The sequence below is a fragment of the Cervus canadensis genome, chromosome 17 (genome assembly GCF_019320065.1).
Source record: "Cervus canadensis isolate Bull #8, Minnesota chromosome 17, ASM1932006v1, whole genome shotgun sequence".
In the NCBI taxonomy this organism is placed as follows: domain Eukaryota; kingdom Metazoa; phylum Chordata; class Mammalia; order Artiodactyla; family Cervidae; genus Cervus; species Cervus canadensis.
Window position 1 is genome coordinate 59,745,057 of NC_057402.1, and position 23,264 is coordinate 59,768,320.

Sequence of the window (23,264 nt, forward strand, 5' to 3'; positions counted from 1 at the left end):
ATAAGGTAAATGAATTTCTCCAATCATAGCTGACACAAACATAAATGATATTTCTTGCTGCTTTTTGAAGAAAGAAGACATTAACTTGAGTTTAAGGAGAGGAAAGCAAATTTTAAGCTATTTCTGAAGCTATGCTCCCACTTTTGATTAGGTTATTTCCATGTCATACTGCAAAGAAGAAACAAGAAGCGTTTTTCTTTGTTTGTTTTGATGTTGAGTTGCATCCAGGAAATTGTGAGAAAGAGTAGTACATCTAGCACTTGGAGAAATCACTTCCCTACCAAACAGACAAGAAATAAAAAGATGTCAAACATCACTGATAATCATCAAAATGCAAATCAAAGCCACAAAGAAATGCCACCTCACACCTGTTAGAACGGCTATCATCAAAGCGCACAATTAAGAAATTTTGGTGATAACGTAGAGAAAAGGGAACCCTCCTACACTGTTGGTGGGAATGTAAATTGGTGTAGTCACTGTGGAAAATAGTATGTATGATCCTCCAAAAACTACAAATAGACTTAATACATGATCCAGCAATTCCATTCCTGAAAATATATGCTAAAAAACAAAAACACTAATTCAAAAACATTCATGCACCCCAATATTCATAGCAGCACTATTTATACTTGCTAAAGTATGGAAGCAACCTAAGTGTCCTTCAACAGATGAACAGATAAAGACAATGTGATAGATATATAGACAGAGATGCACATACAGTGAAATACTACTCAGCTCATAAAAAAGAATGAAATTTTTATTTGCAACAACATGGATGGATTTGGAAAGTTTTATACTAAGTGAAATAAATCAGACAGAGAAATACAAATAATGTGATACTACTTACATCCCTTCATGGATCACTGCCTTATCATGGCTAAGTGGCCTGCATAACTCAATGAAGCTAGGGCCACTCAAGACAGATGGGTCATGCGGAGATTTCTGACAAACCATGATCCACTGGAGGAGGGAATGGCAAACTACTCGAGCATACTTGCTGTGAGAACCTCAAGAACTATATAAAAAAGCAAAAATACATTACATGGAAAGATGAGCCCTCCAGGTTGGAATGTGTCCAATATAACAATAAAGCTAGTGGAGGTGATGGAATTTCAGTATAGCTATTTAAAATCCTAAAAGATGATGCTATTAAAGTGGTGCACTCAATATGTCAGTAAATTTGGAAAACCCACCAGTGACGACAGGACTGGAAAAGGTCATTTCTCATCCCAATTCCCAAGAAGGGCAGTACTAAATAATGTACAAACTACTGGACAATTACACTCAACTCCCATGCTGGTAAGGTCATGCTCAAAATCCTTCAAGTTAGGCTTCAGCATTATGTGAATGAGAACTTCCTGATGTTCAAGTTGGGTTTAGAAAAGGCAGAGGAACCAGAGACTAAATTGCCAACATTCGCTGGATCATAGAGAAAGTAAGGGAATTCCAGAAAAATATGCAGAGCACATCATGTGAAATGCCAAGCTGGATGAGTTATAAGCTGGAATCAAGATTGCTAGGAGAAATATCAACAACCTCATATATGTGGATGATACCACTTTAATGGCAGAAAGCAAAGAGGAACTAAAGAGCCTCTTGATATGGATAAGAGGAGAGTGGAAAAGCCAGCTTAAAACTCAATATTAAAAAAAATAAGATCATGGCATCTGGTCCCATCACTTCATGGCAAATAGAAGGAGAAAATGTGGAAGCAGTGACAGATTTCCTCTTCTTAGGCTCTAAAATCACTATAGATGGTGACAGCCACCACGAAATTAGAAGAGGATTGCTTCCTGGCAGCAAGTCAGTTCAGTTCAGTTTAACTCAGTCACTCAGTTGTGTCCAGCTCTTTGAGACCCCATGGACTGCAGCACGCCAGGCCTCCTTGTCCATCACCAACTCCCAGAGCTTGCTCAAAATCATGCCCATCAAGTCTTTGATGCCATCCAACCAATTCATCATCTGTCATCCCGTTCTCCTCCTGCCTTCAATCTTTCCAATAAGTCAGTTCTTTGCATCAAGCAGCCAAAGTATTGGAGCTTCAGCTTCAGCATCAGTCCTTCCAATGAATATCCAGGACTGATTTCCTTTAGGACTGACTGGTTTGAACTCCTTGCAGTCCAAGAGACTCTCAACACCACAGTTCAAAAGCATCAATTCTTCAGTGCTCAGCATTTTTTATAGTCCAACTCTCACATTCATACATGACTACTGGAAAAACCATAACTTTGACTAGATGGACCTTTGTTGGCAAAGTAATGTCTCTGCTTTTTAATATGCTGTCTAGAGTGGTCATAACTTTCCTTCCAAGGAGTAAGTGTCTTTTAATTTCATGACTGCAGTCACCATGTGCGGTGATTTTGGAGCCCAGGAAAATAAAGTCTGTCACTATTTCCATTGTTTCCCCATCTACTTGCCAAGAAGTGATGGGGATGCCATGATCTTAGTTTTCTGAATGTTGAGTTTTATGCCAACTTTTTCACTCTCCTTTTTCACTTTCATCAAGAGGCTCTTTGGTTCTTCTTTATTTTCTGCCATAAGGGGGTGTTATCTGTGTATCTAAGGTTATTAATATTTTTACTGGCAATCTTGATTCCAGCTCTTCTGCATCCAGCGTGGCATTTCACATGATGTACTCTGCATATGAGTTAAATAAGCAGAGTGACAATATACGGCCTTAGCATACTCCTTTCCCAATTTGGAACCAGTCCATTGTTTCATGTCCAGTTCTGTTCCTTCTTGACCCGCATACAGATTTCTCAGGAGTCAGGTAAGGTGGTCTGGTATTCCCATCTCTTTCAGAATTTTCTACAGTTTCTTGTAAGCCACACAGTCAAAGGCTTTGGCAAAGTCAATAAAGCAGAGGTAGATGTTTTTCTGGTTTCTCAATGATCCAACGGATGTTGGCAATTTGATCTCTGGTTCCACTGCCTTTTCTAAATTCAGGTTGAACATCTGGAAGTTCTCGGTTCATGTACTGTTGAAGTCTTGCTTGGAAAAATCTAGACAGTGCATTCAAAAGCAAAGACATCATTTAACCAACAAAGGTATGCATAGTCAAGGCTATGATCTTTCCAGTGGGCATGTACAGATGTGAGTTCTGGACCATAAAGAAGGCAGAGTGCCAAAGAATTAATCCTTTTAAACTGTGGAGCTGGAGAAGACTGTTGAGAGTCCCTCGGACAGCAAGGAGGTCAAACCAGTCAATCTTAAAGGAAATCAACCCTGAATACTCATTGGAAGGACTGATGTTGAAGCTGAAGCTTTTATACTTTGGCCACCTTATGCAAAGAAACAAGTCATTGGAAAAGACCCTGATACTGGGAAAGATTGGAGGCTGAAGGACAAGAGGGCAACAGAGGATGAAATGGTTGGATGGCATCACTGATTCAATGGACATGAACTTGGTTAAACTCAGGGAGATAGTGAGGGACAGGGAAGCCTGGCATGCTGCAGTCCATGGGGCTGCCAAGAGTTGGATATGACTTGATGACTGAACAATTACAACAAATAACTTATATGTGGAACCTAAAAATTACAACAAATTAGTGAATATAACAAAAAAGAAGCAGACTCAGAGATATACAGAACAAAATAGTGGTTATCAGTGGCAAAGGCCAAAATAGGCAGTTGGGAATTAGAATGGATAAACTACTAGGTATAAAATAAGTTACTAGGCTATATGGAACAACAGAGTAAATATAGTCAATCTTTTATAAAAATTATAAGGGCAGTATAGCCTGTAAAAAATGTGAATCACTGTATTGTACACTTGCAATTTATACTGTACATCAACTATAAAAAAATGTCACTCAGTTGTGTATGACTCTTTGTGACTCCATGGACTATAGCCTGCCAGGCTCCTCTGTCCATGGAATTCTCCAGGCAAGAGTACTGGAGTGGGTAGCCAGTCCCTTCTTCAGGGAATCCTCCGAACCCAGGGATCAAACCTGGATTTCCTGCATTGCAAGCAGATTCTTTACCATCTCAGCTACCAGGGAAGCCCTGATATACATCAACTATACTCCAGTTAAAAAGAGGAAACAGAGGGAGATAAAGACATGCTATTGGCTCTATTTCTCTGAACAACACTGACTAATACATGTGTCAATGCTGGTTCATTAATCTTCGATTATATCACACTGATGTAGCATGTGAATAAAAGGGGGGACCAAGAACAGGAGCATACAGGAGTTCTCTGTAAGTTATGGCCAATTTTCCTGTTAATCTAAAACTTCTCTAAAAAATAAAATCTGCTTTAAAAAAAAAAAAAAGAAAGACAAACAAAACAGGGTGATGTTGGGGCCCAGCATAGGCTGCCCCAACGGCACATCAATTATTTTCAATCTAAGCTACTTAAGTGTTATTATATATAAAATAGGTAAACAACAAGGATCTACTGTGTAGCACACAGATAGGTAGTCAATATTTTGTAAAAACCTATGTGGGAAAAGAATCTGAAAATTATAAATACATATATACACATATTTCAAATCCTAAAAGATGATACTGTGAAAGTGCTGCACTCAATATGCCAGAAATTTGGAAAACTTAGCAGTGGACACAGTACTGGAAAAGGTCAGTTTTCATTCCAATTGCAAGGAAAGGCAATGCCAAAGAATGTTCAAACTGCCCCACAGTTGCACTCATCTCACACTCTAGTAAAGTAATGCTCAAAATTCTCCAAGCCAGGCTTCAGCAATACGTGAACCATGAACTTCCAGATGTTCAAGCTGGTTTTAGAAAAGGCAGAGGAACCAGAGATCAAATTGCCAGTATCTGCTGGATCATTGAAAAAGCAAGAGAGTTCCAGAAAAACATTTATTTCTGTTTTAGTGACTATGCCAAAGCCTTTGACTGTGTGGATCACAATAAACTGTGGAGAATTCTGAAAGAGATGGGAATACCAGACCACCTGACCTGCCTCCTGAGAAATCTGTATGCAGGTCAGGAACCAACAGTTAGAACTGGACATGGAACAACAGACTGGTTCCAAGTAGGAAAAGGAGTACATCAAGGCTGTATATTGTCACCCTGCTTATTTAACTTATATGCAGAGTACATCATGAGAAATGCTGGGCTGGATGAAGCACAACTGGAATCAAGATTGCCAGTAGAAATATCAATAACTTCAGATATGCAGATGACACCACCCTTATGGCAGAAAGTGAAGAAGAACTCAAGAGCCTCTTGATGAAAGTGAAAAAGGAGAGTGAAAAAGTTGGCTTAAAACTCAACATTCAGAAAACTAAGATCATGGCATCTGGTCCCATCACTTCATGGCAAATAGATTGGGAAACAGTGGAAACAGTGGCTGACTTTAATTTGGGGGGCTCCAAAATCACTGCACATGGTGACTGCAGTCATGAAATTAAAAGACACTTACTCCTTGGAAGGAAAGTTATGACCAATCTAGACAGCATATTAAAAAGCAGAGACATTACTTTGCCAACAAATGTCCATCTAGTCAAGGCTATGGTTTTTCCAGTAGTCATATATGGATGTGAGAGTTGGACTGTGAAGAAAGCTGAGCACTGAAGAATTGTTGCTTTTGAACTGCGGTGTTGGAGAAGGCTCTTGAAAGTCCCTTGGACAGCAAGGAGATCCAACCAGTCCATCCTAAAGATCAGTCCTGAATGTTCATTGGAAGGACTGACATTGAAGCTGAAACTCCAGTACTTTGGTCACCTGATGTGAAGAGCTGACTCATTTGAAAAGACCCTGCTCAGAAAGATTGAAGGCAGGAGGAGAAGGGGACGACAGAGGATGAGATGGTTGGATGGCATCACTGACTCAATGGACATGAGTTTGGGTAGACTCCGGCAGTTGGTGATGGACAGGGAGGCCTGGCGTACTACGGTCCATGGGGTCGCAAAGAGTCGGACATGACTGAGCGACTGAACTGAACTGAACTGATATACACATATATTTATGTATATACACTATACACATATCTGTATCACTTTGCTGTATAGCTGAAATTAACACAATATTATAAATCTACTAGACTTCAATTAATAAAAATCTTTTTTTTTTCATTTATTTTTATTAGTTGGAGGCTAATCACTTTACAATACCGCAGTGGGTCTTGTCATACATTGACATGAATCAGCCATGGACCTACACGTATTCCCCATCCCGATCCACCCTCCCACCTCCCTCTCTACCCAATCCCTCTGGGTCTTCCCAGTGCACCAGGCCCGAGCACTTGTCTCATGCATCCAACCTGGGCTGGTGATCTGTTTCACTATAGACAATATACATGTTTCGATGCTGTTCTCTCAAAACATCCCACCCTTGCCTTCTCCCACAGAGTCCAAAAAAAAAAAAAGGAATTCTAAATTTTTTTTAAGTTACTTAAGAAATGACCTATTGAAGAGGGATGCTCTGACCCTCCTCTCCATTTTATTTCTTGAGAGCAAGAAATAAATTTCTCTTATGAAAGGGGGACTGCCTGCTTCTGGAGGTAGGAAGACACCCTTAACACCAAAGAGATTTCTAGCTCTTATCACCAAAGTGGCAACCAGTCCTGAAGCCTATATAATAAGGGTTGAGTCCTGCCCCAAGGTCACAGGTAGGAGGCTTTGCACCAAGGCCACAGAAACAGAGCCCAGAGTCAAGGTCACCTCCAAAGCTTACTGAGCCCCTGTGCACCATTGCCAAAAGCCCCCTGATCATCACTAACAAGCTTCCTGACTCCCAATTAGGCCAAGATGCCCACTCCAGGAAACACCCTATAGTGCCCCCAACCAATCACCTAACGCCAATGGTCAGCAGGAACTTTCTTTGTCTTAAGCTACAAAAATTGGCTATTAACCCACAAAAACAGTCAACTCTCCCTCGACGGTCAGGAGTTGTCTGCCCGCTGCACTCACAGTGCCCACTTTATCTCTGTTCTTTGTTCTTAATAAATTCACTCCTTTCTACAGAACTTTATGTCTGGAAATTTCTTTCCCAATGTGTGCTCAGACTGTCTCAATAATAAGCAAATCTTGTTACTTCTTTAATCTGTTTCTAATTGGGCATCCAAAACCTACATTTCTTTGTTCTGTTGATACCTCAGAAATTTATTATTTCTTGGTCTAAAAAGTAAAAACTCTGCCTACTTTGACTACTTAGGGCTCCATTAGAACCCTCCATTACTATGAATTATATGTTTCTTTTTCTTCTTTTAATCCATTCTGTATATTAGACCAGCCACAATAACTCAAGAAAGGTAAGGGAGGATTTCCCCCTCCCTCAGTGACTAGAAACATAACAATCCAGTCCGCATCTGGTTCTCTTTTTAGACTCACATTTGAACAATTGAATGGTAAAAGGCATTCCCGAGGCATCTCATTTTCATTATAGAATGCACATAAGAAAATATTCAGGAACTGTTGCTAATTTCATTGAACAAGGCAACTATATGGGGAAAAATAACAAACAAAAAATTATGTTCTTGTGGGTTAGAAATACACTCTGCAATGTTTATTGGTGAAACGACATGATGTCTTGGATTTGTTTTCTTGAGGTTCTGAAAAAAAAAAAAAAAGGAGTGGGAAAGATGAATGAAGATGGATGAAGCAGGATGGATGAAGCAGGATGGCAAATTTTGCCAAAGCAGGGTAACAGAGATGATTGACACTATTTTAATTTTGTCACCGCTTGAAATGCTCTTTAAAAAAAAACAAAAAAAACTTTTTTTTTTAAGTGGGAGGAAATATTTTGCCCTCCCACCCCACTCTATGGGATGTTTGTGAGGATCGCCTAAGACTACTCTGTGCTATAAAGCAGGCGTCCCCAACCTCCAGCCAGGGTCCAGTAACTCGTATCAGATCAGCAGAAGCATTAGATTAGAAATAAAGGGCACAATAAATGTAATGTGTTTGAATCATAAACCCAAAACCATCCCCCGTCCTTCCCTTAAGTTAAGTGAAAGTCGCTCAGTCATGTCTGACTCTTTCAAACCCCATGGACCATACAGTCCATTGAATTCTCCAGGCCAGAATACTGGAGTGGGTAACCATTCCCTTCTCCAGGAGATCTTCCCAACCCAGGGATCAAACCCAGGCCTCCCGCATTGCAGGCAATTCTTTATCAGCTGAGCCACTTTAAGAAATCCATTGTCTTCCATGAAACCAGTCCTTGGTGCCAAAAAGGCTGAGGACCACTGCAAAGGACTTCGCAAAGTGTCTCCACTGCCTGAAGTGAGGAAACAATGGGTTACAGTTTTTCCTCAGTCACTTGAAGGTCACACTGAGGATGTAGACAGATCCAAGAATGTGCATATCCCAAGAGCTGCGCACCTCTTGGCTCTGTCAATTAAGTGTTGGTCAAAATTTTTAAAAAAAAATTTTTTAATCTTTTCCCCAAATTAGGAAGAAGCTTGAAACAAATCTAAAGAAACTGGAGTCACCTCTGTGCTATTTAACTGGCAGTATTCACTTTGAGAATTAAATACTTTCAACGTAGTGCCCTTAAGAAAACGACTTCCTAAAAAGCATAGATGTTGGTGGTTAACATAGTAAATTTCATTCATGACTAAAGCTGGTGTCCTTGTCACGGGTAGAACACATTCAGTGAGTCCAGTTGAAAGCGGGGGGGAAAAGTGAAGTATGTAAGCAGCTGTGAAAGCAGAAATATTCTGGGATGGCAATTTCTCAAAAAATGAAAAATAGAATTACCACGTGACTCAGTAATTCTACTTCTCAGTATATATCCAATAGGACTGAAAGCAAGAACTCAAGCAGACACTTATACACTCGTGTTCAAAGCAGCATTATTCACAATAGCCAAAAGGTGGAAACAACTCAAATATCCATCCGCAGATAAACAAAATGTGATCTATCCTTGAGTAGGATACCATTCAGCCTTAAAAGGAAGGAAATTCTGACACATGCTACAACACCAATGAGCCTGGAAGATACTATGCTAACTGAAATAAGCCAGTCACAAAAAGACAAATCTTGTATGACCCCACTTCTCTGGGGCACCTGAGTAGTTGAACCCATAGAGGCAGGAGGTAACTGGTGGGTGAAGGGGCTGGGGGAGCTGCGGTGGGGACGTAGTGTTTAACACGTATGGACTTTCAGTTCTGCCAAATGAAAAGTTCTGTGGATGGATGTGGTGATGGTGGCAAAACAGTGTGTAGGTACTTAATGCCACTGAGCTGCACACTTAAAAATGAAAAACTGGGAGCTAGGGGTAGAGAAGGGATGGATTGGAAATTGGGAATTAGCAGATGCAAATTATTATATAAAGAATGAATACAAAATGAGATCCTCCTCTATAGCACATGGAACTCTATTCAATATCCTGTGATAAACCATAGTGGAAAAGAATATAAAATTATGAGAAGGAACATGTTTTATATATATGTATGTATATAACTGAATTGATTTGCTATAAGCAGAAATTAACACAACACTGTAAATCAACTATACCTCAATAAAATAAATTTGTTTAAATGGTATATTTTGTTACATCCATTTTACCAGAAATTTTTTAAGTAAATAATTTTTTTTCATAAAAGCATTACTCAGAGACCTCCACTTAGAGTGTGAATATGGCCTAAAATCAGCAAACCTACAGGAGACCCCTCTTTTCTCTTCATTTTCATGGGGAAGAAGCGCACCGTAGCTGGCCTGAAGAGCAGGGCCCCTAAACCTCCTCCAGGAAGTGTTTCCCCGGCAAGCAGAGCCTCGGCTGTATAAAGGGGAGCCTGCTTCTCAGTTCCTCAAACACTTGGGTGTGACCTCCTTACCTGCCTTTCCAGCTGGCTCTGAATTCTGTGCCAGGTGAAGAATACAGCAGACTTTTAGGTGCAGATTCACCCCGGGCTCTTTTGCAATCAACTAAGCGCCCTCAGAAAACCCTCTTCAAGGAACTCAGATGCCAACCACAGAGAGAAAGCCTAGATCAGAACCTGTGAGGCAGCACACGTGGATTCTAAAGATGCTTCAAGATACGGCCTCTGATGGGCACTGGGGGCTTGGTCCACACATATGTCCTGTAGGTCTGCCAAGATGCTTGCTGAGTTGTAAGTGTTTGATTACCGGGAACTGAATGCTATGAGCATAATAATTCATTTGTTACAAAATCACTAGAAAATGGGGCGCATGACTAGAGTGTTCAGGAAGAAACTGTAAAAATGATTTAAGAGGTTATGTTATAGAGAGGCCTGGTGTTTAAAATCAGATGCCGGGACATGTCCAAACCAAACATTCTAGATACTAGAGCAAATAAGGTTGTACTCTTTTTTTCAGTAGCTTTAACTAGTTTACCCATAAAAAATACCACCCAAGGATACTTTTGAATTATTTTATATTAGTCTAGAGATGATCTGTAGATATCTAGGAAATAATACACAGAGACGGAAGACAGATATTTATTTCGTCTAAAAGTGCTCTTAAGAGAACTTAGGAGGCAGCTAAGGGACCTGGACCCAGGACAAAGAAAGGCGATGCCAGCTTATGTGGAGGTACTCAGCGGGGTGGGGGTGGCTGGTAGAGGCAGTGAGACTGACCTGTCTGACCTTTCAAGATCCAAGCCATTTCAAACAAAAAGGATTTGGTTGCCTCAGAGAAAAAAAAGAAAGAAAGATGAGACTCTTTGGGGAATTAGAATCAGCACTGGAGAAACACAGGACATTTATACTGCTGATTGGCTAAACTGCATTAATCTCCCACCCAGTTTGACTTATTATTTTCAGTCTCTACAAAGCTCTTTGCATTTGTCACTAAAATACATTTCCCAATAAATTTACTGGACTAAATTTTGGTACCATGATGCTATAACATATACAGACAGAACTGGGAAAAATAGGGGCTACCTTTTTCCTTTTGTGAGAATGGTAAAAGCTCAATCTTCTATGGCACTGCATTCCATTTGTAAATGTCCAAATGATAGCTCTTCCACGTCAAAAGCTCTATTAGACCACAAACTTTTCCATGACGGCATCTCACGCTGGCACAGAACATTGTGTTGTTCTTACTTGTAGGACGTCAAGTTCAATTTATTTTTATGAAGAGAAATTGTTCGTGGGAAAGTCAGGGGTTTTAAGGGAAATGGAATCATGACGCACATGAGTTATACATTTAAAATGCCAGTGAATGTTCTTTGGAACATTTGAAAAATGGTCATGTCATCAAGATGTCAAACCCTCTAGCTGCCTCCCTGGATTCTTAGAGAATTCCCAGAGCCAGAGTAGGTGCCGTCTGTTTTCTAAATCTTCCCACTGCAAATGCAGGCTTCTGGAAAGAAGCCTTCCTTTGCTGAGTGTGTCCTGTTATTAGAAATAAATTTAATGAGCACATCTTTGTGTCTAATCTACAAAGCACATTATATAGAATTTAATTCCTTTGCTGCATGAGTATTAGAACTTTATTAATTAAGTGGCTGAAAAATGTAGGTGAGAAGACTGCTGGCAATGGGCTGGGTATATACTTTGCCTCCTGAATGAAATTCAAAGCAGTGACCTGTTTTAAAGTCCAAGTTCTATTCTCTGCCTTGCTTGCTGCCAGCCCTGCCGCCCCCTTCTTGGGTGATAATCAGACTTGGGGGCATCATCTCCCTCAAGTCTTTCCTCTGTATCCACGCCCACAGCGCCTCTCTGAATTCCCGGAGCCCATTCTTCTCCTGCCAGCTAGGCAGCCTACACCTCAGCCTTGCTTTTTCTTAAACACCTCAAGTGCTTGATTATCAACTGTTATGTTTAGACACACAGCTTCCTTATTTCTTGTATCAAATACAAACTGAGGCGGGGGAAAGATTTTTCTGTAAGAGATTTTTCCAATAAAATAAGAAGAATGGGTTTGGTGGTGGTTACTGTCTAGGTGGTAAATGACTGAAAGGTGAAGAGTGATTTCATTTTAGAAACGTCAGCAGCTTTCTTCTTTTAGTAAGACATGCAGGGAAATGTGTAAAATAGGGCTAGATACATGACAAAATTTATATATTAATTGAAAGTCCAGGAAAGGAATCAAAATGAAAAGCAAAGCGGTGTTTGAGGGTTAAGCTATGGGTACAGTTTACCGCAAAAGGAAGTCACGCGAGACTGCGTTCTCTGAATCCTTTTCCACAGGCCTTGTCCCGCGGCTGGCCCTGCAGGCTGCGCGAGCACCGCAAGGGGGCGCCATTGCCCACTCCGCACGCCGCGCCGTGGGGCTCCCTGAGGGGAAAAGGAAATCCCGGCTACACGCGCTGCCCCCGCCCCTACCGCGGCGTCCTGCTCTCGGTGTTCAGAAGCACAGGTACGCCTTTGCCTTCAAGTCGTGTCTGCCTGTCAGAGGCCGTCAGCAAAGCTCAGAACTCTCTGCAGCCTCCCACAGGGCTTAGAAGGTGGACAAAGATTGGATCCCCTGCTCCATGCTAATTAATGTGCATGAAAGCACTCCTGCTGCCGGCCGAGTCAACCAGCACCCCAAAGAGAGGAGGATCAGCTTCGAGGGAGACTGGAAGGTCGCTGCGGAGAGAAGCGGGCCGCTGGCTGTGCCAGGCTTGAGAGGGTGGGAGCCACCGAGGGACGCAGCGGGGGCGGAGGGAAGGCGGGGCGGGAGGGGCAGCCTCGGGCTCAGGCCTGAGGCGGGTGGCCGGAAGCGGCTGTGTCCACAGGCCGCAGCAGCACAGGACATGGGCCATTGCCCGTCCTTCAGACGACACGCCCTGCAGCATCTGGGGCAGAGTGAGGCCCACTGACCGAGCGCTGTGCCGCTGCCCTGGGCATCTGTCTCTGTGAAGGAGGGACGCCACCTGGAGGAATGGGAGCGGAGGGGCAGGAGCGGGCCCCTGGGAGGGCTGTGTTCTGGGGGCGCGCGGATGAGAGGCCGACACCACCCACCTCCTCATCCAGGTGTGGGCAGGAGGATACGCCCCCGCCTCCTCCGAGGGGCACACTACTGCCAGGAAAGGTCCATCACTCTTCAGGCCAATGTGAGCGTCGACAGTGAGAGCACCTCAGCAACTGCTCAGGCCTGGGAAGGCCTGTCCTGACTCCTAAGTCTGGTGGGTTAGTGATGGGAAGAGCAGGTCTGACTCCACAGTGGACTCACTTCTTTGACTTTAACCTTTGTGTTCTATTGCTTTTGCTACAGGTCAATTGCTAAAGGGAGGTGATCTACAGTTTAAAGTGCCCCTAACTGCTCATCTTCGAGAACACTGACTCCCATGGCTGAGTGTTAAGCTAAAATACCTTTGTTTCACTGTCCTATGTAAAGTGAATAACCAACATGGATCTACTGTATAGCACGGGGCACTCTACTCAATGTTATGTGGCAGCCTGGAGTAAAGGAGAGTTTGGGGGAGAATGGATACATGTACATGTATGGCTGAGTCCCTTTGTTGTCCACCTGAAACTACCACAACACTGGTAATCAGATATACTCCAATATAAAATTAAAAGTTTGAAAAAAATTCTTTATCTTGTGCATGTGTGCTCAGTCATTCAGTTGTTTCTGACTCTTTGTGACCTTATGAACTGTAGCCTGCCAGGCTCCTCTGTCCATGGGATTTTACTAGGCAAGAATAATGGCTAGCTTACAGGAAACATCCTGACCGGTTTCACATGAGAATCACTGCCGGAAAGAAGAAATGAACAAATTAACACATCTTGTCTGGAGTCTGGCAGAAACCAGGAAATATTTGCTACAACTTACAGCCTTTTTAACTTCACCTCCTCACCTCCCTCTCTTTGTTCCATAAAAGATACCAGGAACCAAACTCACTCGGGTGAGATGGTTCTTTGGGACAGGAGTCCACCATCTTCCCAGTCTCCCAGCTTCCTGAATACAGTTGTTACTCATTGTGTTCATTGTCCCAGCACCTCCTCTCTCCATCTATAGACCAATTGTATGTAAGCAGTACAAGCTCAGACTCTATAACAGGATTAGCCTTTCCAACAGCTGAAGGTTGAAGGAGCAAGAGGAGGCGTTGGTGCGGCCAAGAGGCCTGCAGGTTGGTCCTGGGACCGAGCAACAGCCCTGAGCAGGGCAGGGAGCCCCATGTTGACTTTACTGGTGCAGTGCTCAGCTAACACTCGGGAATAAGACAGCCAGTACATCGTGTCAGACAAGCCACCCTATGCCAAGACAAACTCCCTTTGAGACTGGGAAATGAGAGTTCTGTGAGGGACTTGCAGCACATTCCCCTGCAGGGGCACCAAGCAAGTGCTGGTTTTAGCAGCCCATGTAAGGAAAAGTCAACTGCAACCTTCGGTGGAACTTACAGATTTCAGACACTCACTCCCTGCCTTCTCGGTCCCCACAGCAGGCATGTGCTCCAAAGGCCAAAGGAGTCCCTGTAGTAGTATTTTAAGAACTGAAATTTCCTAGAACTCTGGAATGCTCTGAGAACTGTCAAAGAAAGTCACTTTTGTGCTCTGAAGATTTGGCCAGTATTTAACCTTCTCCCTCAATCATCCAATTTCTTGCCAGTGGAAGTACTTCCCAGGTGTGAAAGCTGCATTCCTGATGCAAACATTTTGAGTTTGCTGGGGCATGAGCTGACACTGCCGGGGCCTGTGGGACCCCAGGATCGGCAAGGATCACATGCTTTGACAGAAACCCTGAAGAGGTGCAGGTACAAGGTAAGATCTTTGGGCTCTTCCTTTCACTTCTAGATTCACTGAGAAAGTCTCCCACTGGTATGGAAAAGGTGTCTTTGTACCTTTGGCCACAGTCAACTTGCCGTGAAGACAAAAGAAATGTGTGTTTCCCTCATAGAATAGGTAGATACTTTATTGCTGATTTAAGTTCACTTACCTGTAGGAATTTTTTCATTTGTCAGATTCATCATAAATGCACACCAACAACCTCTTTTCTTCCCACTTAATTTTAGAATTCAAGCACCGGCTGTGGTTCCCCACTAGGTGTGGGGTCCCCACGTGGGAGACTCACTGTGCAGAGGCGCTGTGATGCCGGGAGGCCCAGCCCAGGTGGGATCTGAGTGCCTTTCTGCAGCCACATAAACCATGAAACTGAGTGTCCTTCGGCAGTTTGGTAGGACAACGGGAGAAGTGTGCTGAGAGGGGTCACCATCAGGCGGGCCATCCTCTATTGAAGGCTCCCTGTGGACCCAAAGACCACCCTTTTATTCCTTTTTTACTCCTTGTGCCCCTAGGGCAAGGTGTTTCAACCTTGACAGGGTCTATCTGGGTGGGATAATCCCTCGGTCGTGGGGACCACCCTGAGCATTGGAGGTTTGGCTGCCTCTCTGGCCCTACTCACTGGATGCTCTTCCCCAGTTAGCTCTTCCCCACTGAAAATGCCTCCACACAGCAGCAAATGTCTGTTGGGGGTCAAGCCACCCACTACCCAGGGGAGAACCACTGCCCATGTGGCCACCAAGCAGGAAAGGGTAGGCAGGAAAGTGAAGCTCCTGGGAGCTGGGTCGAAGCAATGCCATGAACTGGGAGACAGTTTGGACACAATCGCACAGGCTGGGAGACCCTTCACGGTAACGAAGTGGAGAACCACATCTAAGGAAGAGAGCCTGATGGCGTTGCAGGATGGAAGGGTCAGGGAGTCTAGAAGCACAGGGACAGTGAGGTGTCTGTCTGCCAGGAGGGGACCCACTCAGGCTGCCCTGGACCCTAGCAAACTGCTCTGGGTCGAAGTCTGCACAGGCCCATGTGATCCCACTGCAGAACCCAGGCAGGGTGTCACCTCCAGGGATGAGATAGAGGGGCTCTCCCTTCGTGCTGGGCACCAGCAAAGCCTTTCTGTGCCCACTGTGGTCGACACCTGGCAAAGGGCATCATCAGATCAGAGCAGAGATGCATGTGTCCAAGATTGTGAGAGCATCCATTCATAAGGGGAATGGCAGAAAGAATTAGAAACTGCTTTTGAGAAGAGAAAATACCTTTCGACAACATGACAGAGCTTATAGGGTATCCCAGCCCCTGAAAAATAAAGGTAGTGGGCAGGACAGCTGCCTTCACATGACTGAAGGGCCCTCATAGAAAATCAAATGAGGATGAATGGATAAATGCTACCAGGATGCAAGTGTGAGGGAAGCTGTCAATCTAGATGATTCTGACATTCTTTAATTCTATCCAATCTTCCCATACACCCGGGGTCAGCCACACCTGGAGAGTCATGGTAGACTCTGAAGGCCACATTTTGGAAGGAATTCTGCAAGCTAGATCAAGCCCAGAAAAGAACATCATCTTATTATAAGCAACATTGTCATGTTCAGTTACATTTTACCAAGTTAATAGGGTAAAGTTTCTTCTTTCTCCCTTAAGAAGAACATCTATAATTTTACTAGATTATAAATGTGTTCTCTTCAGGATATTTAGAAAATACAGATGAGAGGAAATCCAAGGACCTGATTTTTTCATCTCTTAATGAGGTGTGTGTTGTATGCAAGATTTTGGATCTCATTCTTTGTACATAACTTACGCCAGCATTACTGCCATGTCATTAAACTTTTCCCAGAATGCAGATTGAAAATGGATGGATAATATCCATCTGATGAATTTCCTAATAAATTTACTGTTTCAATTTAAGTAATGGTTATGGTAAGGGCAATTTTTTTTTTGATAGGTAAGAAGTGGATTTATTTAGAGAGAAGCACATTCTGCAAACAAAGTGAGGGCCATCTCAGAAAGCAAGAGCAGCACCAGGCTATGGGGCTGTCAGTTTTTATAGGGGTGGGTAATTTCACAGGCTAATGAGTGGGAGGAGTATTCCAACTATTTGGGGATTCAAAGGAATTGGGCTACTGCCCACTTTTTACTTTTATGATCAGTTTTGGAACTGTCATGGTGCCAGTGGGTATGTCTTACCTGATTGTTACAATGAGCATATGCTGAGGCTCAAGTTACAGTGGAAGCTGACTGGTCTGCCATCTTGGATCTGTTTTGTTCTAATCTGTTTGGGTCATGTCTTTGGGCAATGTCATTCTGTTCAAGGTTGTGGCCTATCCCCTTCCCTCCTGTGTTGTTCCCCCCTGAGAAGTTTTACTCCCATATTCTTATGGAAAGCAGAAGGGTGACAGTACATCTCCTGGAACTGCTTCAAGTCTGAGCAGGAGCATCAACCAGGCCATCAGGGAATAAAATTCTAGATGCCTCATCCAGGGCTGCAGGGGCAGAACATCTCCTTGTTTTAAATCAGTATGGGTTGGAGTACTTACACAGCCTTCCTCTTGAGGTGAAACAGCTTGTAACTGCTTATATAGCCTTTCTATGAATCTCCTTGATGATGCAACACTTTCTTGTAATAGCATCAGAGTACAAAAATAACGATCTATAAATGACAAAAGAATTAAAAGACATGGTTAAACATCTGATTACAGTGTAGCTGATAAAAAACTTGGTTACAGTTGTCAACTACAAATTGGCACTTACCAAGAGCATTGCCAGTGACTGAACAACAATGGCATTTGCCATCTGCCTCTATGGAGACTGAACCCCATGCTGCTATAGCTGTTGACCTTCAAAAACCCCTGAGGGAGTTCAGGGTGGAGTGAGGCGCTCTGTGCTCCAGGGGACCTGGTGGGACAGGTCTTTAGATGGTTGGATGTTTTTAGGAACAGATACTTTGATCTCAATCCTTGTATCTTCTCATATCTAGAGAAGCACTAAATCCCTTCATGGTGACATCAGATCCTCATGACTAACAAAAAGTCTTTTGTAAAATGAGTGTTTCATGGCATTGAACTCCCCTTTCACCAAAACTTTATATAGTGACCTTTCCCAATGGCCACTTTGGAGCACTCTCTCAGAGCTATCTGGGATGCTGTCTCCCAGGCTACAGTCCTCATTTTGCCCCAAATAAAACAACTCACAACTCTCAAGTTGTGCATCTTTTTTAATTGACACGATAACCAAAATTACAAACGATTACATTTAACTTACCATACCAAATAATCCTGGTTAGATATTTCTCTGAGATGCCTCAGGGACCCTCTAAAGCATCCCAAAATTAGCTGAAAACCAAAAGAACTTAAATTAAAATTTGATATTTGGGAAGTTTGTTAAAAATTTTTTAAACATTTGGTCAAATAAGATCATTGGTCACTGTGAAACAATAACTTATTTCTCAAAGTTATCAGAGGTTTCAAAAGCAAATACAAATTACTTAAAGAAGCTCACACAATCTGTTGTCAAAAGCAGCATTTCAAGAATACTTTTGAGGAAGAAATCAAATCCTTGTGTTAGCCCATTCCCAAAAAAATTCATTTACGTAATTATTAATAGATTTAATCCAATCTTAGAAAGTTCTGATCATGCACAACTCTTTGTTAAAGTTTTTATTATTATTATTCACATCTTCTTTTACTGAAAACATACATTTCACATTCCTTAGAAGTTTTTCTTTTTAGTAATATTGAGTTAGTTTTCTTGCTGACAAATTTGCAATAGATATAAGTTCTAATAAACCTAGGTACAACATAATTATTATGCAAGACTCTACAGACATGTCTGTATTAATCAGAGCAACAAGCTTACACCACCTTCAACACCAGATATTAATTGAGTGTTGAATATTTCCTAAATAATATAAACCTGAAATTCATTCTGGCCAGTTTTATATTCCTGAGTACTTATATAAGCACTTACTTTTTTCAAAAGTCAATTAAGTAGAGCTTTTTTTTTTTTTACAAATTAGCTTTGCTAATACCATACATCTACAACACACATAGATACATACAATCACATAAACACAGATATTTCAAAGTTCTTATTTAAACATTTCAGCCCTGAATCAAGTACAGCAATGTAAAACCCACCAGTTTCAAGAGGTTGGATTCAAGTTGAGCTTCTGGCGTGAGTCATGTCCCACTCTTTTCAACCCTACGGACTATAGTCCATCTGGCTTCTCTATCCATGGGATTCTCTAGGCAAGTGTACTGGAGTAGATTGCCATGCCCTCCTCCAGGGGATCTTCCTGACCCAGGGATCAAACCCTCATCTCTTAATATCTCCTGCATTGGCAGGTGGGTTCTTTACCACCTGGGAAGCCCAGATACCAGGTGAGTGATTCTAATTAAAAAATCATGGGCTCAAATGTCAATCAGGGTTTTGGCTGGGTTCAAGCCCCAATCTGAGGTACACAGTTTCCATACTTTCTATTAAACAGTTAATCGCCTGATCCCATCAGTCTCTCTCCCCTGGTTAATACCATGTGGGTTTGCCTCAGAAGTGTCCTCATGCCCCACCTGGGCACTGCCTGGTCCCATGGGACCAGGCAGCTCAGATGCCTCTGTTTCTTTCCTAGAGTTATCACTCCAAACTACACAAACCTTAAATTCCTTCCGGGTTCCATTGCCTAGATACAGGGAAATAAAAATTTGAACATCGGGTAATTCACTCCATTTTAAATTTCCCAACTCATTGTGGACAAACCTGATTATATAACATATTGGTTCCCCGCCCCTTTTTAATTCCTGCTGTCTGAAACCTTCCCAGCCCCAGAGTGTATGGCCCAGAAGGGCACTGGCCGGGTCTGGTACAGCCTGATGCATTTTAGACCCGAGTCTGAGATGACGTCTCCAGCCATGCACTTTGGCCAAGATTTGCACTTATGATTTTAGATGCCATCTCTGCCAAGGCAGTCTCCAAACCAGGGATTAGTGTCCAAAAAGTTGTTGCAATGGGCTGACACAGAGTGCATCCCTAGCAGTGCTGACAGTGAGCGGGAGTTGGTCTAGCTATAAGTTGGAGATAAGGGGTCAGCACTTGTCAAATCTAAAGTAGATCTTGTCAGCCACACAGGTCTTCTGGGGTTAAGAAAAAGAAAGAAATGAACATAGAATGATAGGAGGGAAAAACTCAAGTCAAGGAGAGGAGTATAGTTTATCAAAGCCAGAAGCAATAATTCTGTTTTGGACCTGCTATAGAATGTACCTAAGCATAACCATGAACACCATCTTCCTACAGAAAACTATGCCAATTGTCATCATTCTTCTCGTCCGGACCTAGGTTGCCAATCAGAGCCCTGAAGCATGTAGGGTTGACTAGCCCAATGAAAGTAGGCAGACATCGGCAGAGAATCCTCCCCTGTACTCCTGTCTCATGGCATCACACAAGCCCGTCTAGGACCAAGACCTAACTCTCATCATTTCTGGCTCTATCACTGTCCCTCTGTGGCTCTCCCGCTGAAACCGTGTAACTCAGATTGGGACAGGAGCCCATGGGCCTTTAACTGAGATCGGTTTAACCGAGTCCTGCTTTCAGGACTTAATGAAGCTCAGGTTTTTGATGTCTCCTCACAGAAAGAACTCTGATAGACAAAGTGACAGATAAGAAATTGATTTAATTAGAAACACACTCCATAAACAGAGTTGGGTCATCTCAAAAGGCAAGAGTGGCCAGTAAGGACAATTTTTATGATCAATAAATAATTTTAAAATTAAAATCCTTGTAGAAAAACTTACATGTGCTTTGTTTTTATAGATAAATGCCTAGAAGTGAAATATGACTTTAAAGGGTAAGCATTTGTACAATACTTGATCCATTTTGCCAAATTGCTCTCCAGAAATATAATCTTTTAATGATCTATGACTACACAAGCAGGATATGAAGTTACTGTTTTTTCTACTTTCCTACACTCCTAGATAGTGCTGGCTCTTATCTCATTTTTCCCCATTAGTATTTGATAGTCGGCAAGATGCTTATCTTTCTTATTTGCATCTTTATATTTGAATAGAAATTTCTTTATATTTGTCAGAATCCTTTTTACCTTTTGTGTGTTTTGCTCATTTTCTATTCACTGATAGTAGGAATATTCAGCATTTTCCTTGATTTCTACTGAAATTTTTTTGGATAAAACTTACCTTCTTCCATCCCCCTTCAAATTCACATGCCTGCAATGTGGGGGACCCAGATTCAATCCCTGGGTCGAGAAGATCCCCTGGAGAAGGGAATGGCTGCCCACTCCAGTATTCTTGCCTGGAGAATTTCATGGACAGAGGAGTCTGGCGGCTATAGTCCATGGGGTCTCAAAGAGTCAGACACGACTGAGTGACAAACACTTTCAACCTGCACCAGTCTGCTCCCTCTTCTCAGAGGCCTTTAAACTAACCCTGGCATTACCAACTTAGGTCCGGCTGCTGGCCACCCAAAAATCGATACACAAGAGAGACAATACTGGTAGAAAGAAGAGTGACTTTTAATCAAAATGCCAGCAATCTAGGGAAGATGGTGGACTCAGAGTTCCCCAGAAATAGTTTATAAAGATTCTGCTCAGCCATGAGCATTCTTAAAAGGAAAAAGAGAAGTCATCTCAGTTAATCATTGAGCTGGGGGTCACAGTCATCACCACCCCCACTGTGTATACACTGGTAAGCGGGTTGTCAACTTCTCGTGATTTTTCATTAGATGCCATCTAGTTCAATTTGTTCACAATATTACTGAAGGGGAAGCTAGGGAAGAGATATGGTCATCTGTTAAATACTCATTCTTCATTTCTACTTCTTTGGTCTAGAGAAAAAACCAGCAATTAAGGCAAGGTGTTGCATAATCACAAGATCGGAAAGATGTGCTGGGGCCTCAGAGGAGTAGAGTGTGGCTGGGGAGGAGGGTGCTGGTTTAAGGTTAATTACAATATAGCTCTGCTAAAGGGACAAGAAGACAGGCTTCCTGAGAAGGGAGGTTTCCTGCAAAGAGCTCTTTCCTTTCCAAAGCTGTTTGCACTGAGGGTAAGCAGTACCTTTCTGAGGAAGGCAGGGGTGCAGACAGTTGTAAGGTAACAATTCCATAAGTTATGTACAGTATGAAACTTCTTGGCCAGGTCTCCATGCCATAGCCCCTGTAGCTATCACTCCAGCATCTCCTTCCACGACACCTCCCCCATGTAGCAGAGGAAGCGTGTCACTCACCCATGTCCAGTTATATATAAAAGTGTAAAACTAAACCAAAGACCCATCTGAAATATTTTTAATTTATTTATGTATTTTAAATGAAACAAAGATGAATATTTTTAATGATAAAAGGTACAATTCACCAGGAAGAGAGACATCATAAACCATTTGACACCTTAATAACAAAGAAACAGATATATAAAGCAAAAATCAGAAGAAATATAAGGGAAAAGAAAAAATATATAATCATAGTGAGACATAGTCATAGACCCATCTAACATATTATCTTTCACAAATCAAAACTATAATAAGGTACCACCTCATACCAGTCAGAATAGCCATCAGTAAAAAAAATCTATAAATAACCAATGTTAGATAGGGTGTGGAGGAAATGGAACCCTCCTACACTGTTGGTGGGAGTGTTAATTGGTACAACCTTTATGGAAAAAGGTCTAGAGGTTCCTTAAAAACTTTGGCCACCTGAGGCAAAGAGCTGACTCATTTGAAAAGATCCTGATGCTGGGAAAGATTGAAGGCAGGAGGAGAAGGGGATGACAGAGGATGAGATGGTTGGATGGCATCACTGACTCAATGGACATGAGTTTGGGTAAACTCCAAGAGTTGATGATGGACAGGGAGGCCTGGCGTGCTGCAGTCCAGGGGGTCACAAAGAGTTGGACACGACTGAGCGACTGAACTGAACTGAACTGAAAAAACTAAACAGAGTTGCCATATGATCTACAGAAAATTGAAGATACCAAGGGAATATTTCATACAAACATGGGCACAATAAAGGACAGAAATAGTAAGAACTTAACAGAAGCATAAGAGGTTAAGAAGAGGTGGCAAGAATACACAGAAGGACTGTACAAAACAGGTCTTAATGACCCAGATAATCACGATGATGTAGTCACTCACCAAGAGCCAGACATCCTTCAGTGTGAAGTCAAGTGGTCCTTAGGAAGCATCACTACGAACAAAGCTAGTGGAGGTGATGTGACTCCAGCTGAGCTATTTCAAATCCTGAAAGATGATGCTGTTAAAGTGCTGCATTCAGTATGCCAGCAAATTTGAAAAACATAGCAGTGGCCACAGAACTGAAAAGTTCAGTTTTCATTCAATCCTAAAGAAGGGCAATGCCAAAGAATGCTCAAACTACCACACAATTGTATTCATTTCACATTCTGGCAAAGTTATGCCCCAAATCCTTCAAGCTAGGCTTCAGCAGTTTATGAACTGTAAACTTCCAGATGTTGAAGCTGGATTTAGAAAAGGCAGAGGAACCAGAGATCAAATTGCCGACATCCATTGGCTCATAGAGAAAGCAAGAGAATTAAAAACAAAAAAATCTACTTCTCCTTCATTGACTATGTTAAAGACTTTGTGTGGATCACAACAAACTGTGGAAAACTCTTAGAGAGGGGAATACCAGAGACCACCTTACCAACCTCCTGAGGAACCTGTATGCAGGTCAAGAA